Here is a 4,832-nt window from a genome sequence, read left to right as displayed (position 1 = left end):
TTCTTAATAAGGAAATAACCCAGTGGTTAAGGCGACCCCCTACTTAGTGGGAGGCCGTGGGTTCCTTCCCTGATCGCGTCATACCGAAAGATGTTAAAAGTTGGTACAAGTAGCTCCCTTGCCTGGCGCTTGGCATTTAAAGGGTAGTGCTTGGAAAAGTCGTGTACTCAGTACTGGTTTAACCCAGGAAAGTTGTACCCCGTGTATCGGTGCTTTACACTGAGCATGTAAAAGAACCAAGGAGTCATTTCGAAAAGAGCTAGGGTATCGCACCCAGACTGCCTTGTATCCCACCACTGTCTCTTCCGCATGCTGTCCCTTTAGCGATTTATTTTCGAAGTCAGCGAGAAGTTAACTACTCCCTAAAATTTCAGCCTAGAATGAGCCCTGTACCTTAAACTCCAGTTGATCGAGTCACCTTAGACTGCATGTGCCGTATAAGATCCCAGCAGCTATGACAACACCAAATCCATATCGCGCCACTGAAATCTTTTAATTCGGCAGGTGATAATAAAAACAAAACTAATATATTTACTTACCGAGAAATGAGATGATTTTTCGTGAAGACCGCATACCACATTCTTCGGTATATTTGTGGTGCATCTTCTGTTTAGATGTGAAAATTCCCCTTGTTTGTCATATGTAGACATGTGGTTAAAATATTTAAATACAAGAAATGTTTTAAGTAAATGACGTAAAAATATAGGGAAGTGTTTTGCTTCACTAATTACAGGATGAGAATTCAACTGCAGCATGAGGGAGCATGAGTTCAACCCCCAGTACATTCACACCGCTTAATTTGTATTGTGTTTGAAAAATGGTTACAGAAGAAGGCTAATAATCCAGTTACTTTTATTAAAAAAGTACTGTACCAGAAAGTCAACTTCACGCATTATTCGTGTAGTAATGATATAGCTTGAACTATTCTGGATAATTGAGAAAAACTCGCTCCATTGGTAAACTTTGAAGCCAGATTCTTGTTGAGGCGACCTTGATCCTCTGTAGTCAAACACACTCATAATTCATTTTTATTACAACAATTCTAACGATGCCACAAATATGTCCAACCCGTTACGATCGAAATATAGGGGTTAGCAGGGGCGCTACAGGTCCAGGATTTGAAGATTGATGAGGCATAACTTAGGGGTGTAAGCCTTTGACATGAGCCTCTTTCTTAGAACTAGTGTTGTGCCGATGATTATAATCGACAATTGATCGGAAAGGCCTGCGTCGGCGACAATCGATAGTGAAATTTGAACTATCGATTTTGGAAACAGGGGCGTAACCGCTACAGACTAAAAAAATCTGGTCAATGCTAGTTAATGTTAAGATGTTACTATGTTAAGTTATCAAGTCATATTCTTATCAAATCAGTAAGTCAATAAAGTACCTTAGGCCAAATAAAAAAAGGTCTGTTTCAGGTTACCCGACTGACCCTATTTTTCCCGCCGACCCTAACCTATTTTTTCCCTGATAAAAATTTGATTTGGGTACGAAAAGCATTTGTTACGAAATGTATGTAAAGTACAATATTGAAACAAAATAGTAACCAGCCTATAGTAGAAGTGTTCTAACACGGTACCAAATTCTCCGATTTTCGAAATATGTCCGCTAAATGAAATTATCAAATGAAATATAAATCATACTCACGTTTGTTTATGTAAACATAGGGCACAGTCTACCACGGAAGTGTCGACAGCTCTTTTTCTTTGCACCACCGTAAAGTGGTAGAGCTGGCGTTTAGAGGCCGTGAGTAAATGCACCAGTCAATTGTAACCACGCCCCCACCCCCCAGGTCCCCGGAAAATAGCCCCCCGGGTAAAAACCCCGCCTTGCGGGGACGAACTGATGGTTAAACCCCGGCCAAATGCCCCGCATCCCAGTGACTCTATATAAGGCCCAATCTCCGCTAAAATTGGCGCTATGACAAAACCATCGCGGTCACCCGGCCCTGCGGGGGCACCTGGAAAGTAAAACCACGGCCCTTTTCCCCGGTTATCCTCGGTATACCCCCGGACCTGGGGGGGCGTGGTTACAATTGACAGGTGCATAACTGTAAAAGTTACAATCGATGTCCTTTGGGTGTCCGAAAATTAGGTACCTAAAATAAATAATTTTTGAAAATAATAATGGATGTCCGAATTTTTAGATTGACCGAACCCTAAGGTGAATTACGGGTAGTTTGTGCTTGTGTGGCAGGTATATTTCAATTCTTGAACTATATTTTCTTGTCAGATATAAATGTGTCAGATACTGACTTTCGGATTGATATGTCAGTGCAATTTCGGCAATAAAACCTGCATGCTACCTTGTTCTTCAAACCTGAACCCCCAGGTCCTCTTGACAGCATTGAGGTTTCCTTGGCTGATGGCTTATATGGTAAATTTGCTGTCCCACTCTTCATGTAATTATGTTACAGGGAGATTAGCATTCTACAGTGGGTGATTGAAAGCAAAAGGGTGCTAAAGAAAAGTAAAACTGGTCCTGGAAAGTCTTAAATAATAGTAGAGTGGTGTACCATAACTTAGTTGAAATCCAACCATCATTGTCAAAGTATTTAACCAGACAAATAAAGAATGTTTCCTTTGAAGCATGGAACATGTTTAAACACTACTGATCAACCTGAAAATTGATTACTTTTATTTTTGTTACTTTCTGAGTCAACAGTTACTGAAATCAATATTATATCCAAAAAAATAATATTAAAAAAATAAAAGAATATTCCGACCTACCTACCCTGTTTTTTTTGGCAGTGTTACCTGAAACGCACCTATTTTTTTATTTGGCCTTACCATCACCGTTTTAATTTAATATTAAATTCATGCAAAGTGATGATTTTCTCTCAAATACTTCCGATCTACAAATCTCTCACAAAATATTCAGAAAACTGCAGCTCACAAGTAGTTACGCAATATCTTGGAAAGATTAAGTGTAAAATGGTTGTAAAAATATTACAAAACCACAAAAGACTGCAATTCTCTGACTATTGTTTTCAATATTTTTGTACTCACATATATACAGGCATGGTACTCAGGTACTCTTACACAAGTTTTTTTTAAGGCCACTAGATCACAAAATATCACTGTTTATCACACTATGAGTGTACATGCCAAGTCCCTGGTCCATTGTTCTGGGAATAAAGCTGCTGCACTTCGTCCACGGTAACGTAAAGTAGTCATCCACCGACCAATAAAGATGAGGACCCTCCTCGGATCCTTGACCCACGCGGCGAAAGGTACTCCTGTACCCAAGGAAATATGATAAAATTCACATGTCAACTATACCTCAATACTTGTAATATGTATTATTTCTGCACTCCACGATCCATGTAATGTACAATAAATCCTGTTGTTCAAGGTAGAACGCACGGTGAACCGGTGTCTGGAAATGTCCGATATAGAACTCCGTATTGGGCGCCAAATGTAACAAGGTGTCGTTACAATGAAAGAGGCAACTCTCTAAGGGTTTATCTATACGTTTATTTCCGGCCTCTATAACATCTAAGCCCTGCAATACATGATACAATAATTGAGTCTATATAACATAATAAGAAGTATCTAGTGGCCGAAACAGGAATAAATGAAACATTGATAACAGATAACAATACAATCACATTAGAAACAATACACATGTTAAACACAAACAAAGTACATAACATTTACAGGTACAAGTTCACAACAGAACCTACCGATTGTGGATCGAACTCGTGCAATAAAGTTCACACCGCTACCACTCGTCTCTGTGTTACTACTGTCACTGTACTGCAAAGTTAATAATGATGAAATGAATAGAGGTCGTGACTCTATAAAAACATGCAATACTTTAGAAATATGCCGCCATAATGAAACATACAGGTACAGCCATGTAAATGAAATATAATTCAAAAAGACGTTAACGAACAAGGCATTGCCCATTTGCAACATATAACAAATGCAAATATAAATAGATAAAAAACTAACCTCAAATCCACAAGTACCTGACTAGTTAAAAATAATACTTTGGTTTCATGAAGAGACAAAGAATGATGTCCTCTCCTTCCAAATCTTATGTAAAAGTACACAATGTCACATGACCCATTATAGGATTAAAACCACGAACATGCGGGGAATGATTTCACGCCTGACTTAATATAAACACAAATCATAAAGATAATGGTCAAAGGGAGACAATAGATAACTCTTGCCAAACCATAGGTTTACAACTACCATAATTGGAAATGCATGAAAATAATGCATTTTCAATCCGGTTACACAATAATTTTCCTTAAAGTTACTTGACCTTTTGATTGTGTACAAATGATTTTGATTGAAGTCCAAATAAATAATCACAAGTTATAAAATAACTTTTGTATAAGTAATTTTCCTTGTGGCTTAATGCCTATGATTGACTTCTTAACTATACATTTTAAACTCTCTAAATCTACTGCTTTGCCGATGATCTCGGTGAATTATCAGAAAGCTATGCGTTATTGAATAAAACACTGCATTGTAACTTTTAAAATTAAAATGCTTATCAATTATGAAATACCAGACAGCCGAGCTTTCTTGGTATGTACATAAAATACGTTCACTTTCTTTACGTCTGCATGCTTTAAATACGCCCCAACTACATCAAACAGGAAAGCAGAGCTTTCTCTGAACGATTGTTTGAAGTTTCAACTACTATGCCTCAGGATAGCTGAGCTTTCCAATAAGAGCATAGAAATGTAGTCATTAAATTAACTATCGTATCTTTCAGATACAAGATGGCCGGTTTTTGTTTATATTTGAAATGGTACGGTGCAGGTCGATTACCCGCCCTGTATATATGTAGTCTAAATCCGTAATATAATA

General features: G+C 38.0%; 1 long non-coding RNA gene across 1 annotated transcript; it reads right to left on the bottom strand.

The window, feature by feature from the left end:
- Positions 1-1,015: 1,015 nt before the first annotated feature.
- LOC128239150 (uncharacterized) lies at positions 1,016-4,055 on the bottom strand. Its single transcript, XR_008261832.1, has 3 exons — positions 3,960-4,055; positions 3,689-3,761; positions 1,016-3,507 (listed from the first exon to the last, which is right to left on the bottom strand). It is a non-coding gene; the product is annotated as an uncharacterized LOC128239150 (long non-coding RNA).
- Positions 4,056-4,832: the final 777 nt, after the last annotated feature.

This window comes from Mya arenaria, chromosome 6, assembly GCF_026914265.1.
Source record: "Mya arenaria isolate MELC-2E11 chromosome 6, ASM2691426v1".
NCBI lineage: Eukaryota > Metazoa > Mollusca > Bivalvia > Myida > Myidae > Mya > Mya arenaria.
The sequence above is the reverse complement of the archived record's forward strand: the minus strand, read 5'-3'. Positions and strand labels throughout refer to the sequence as shown.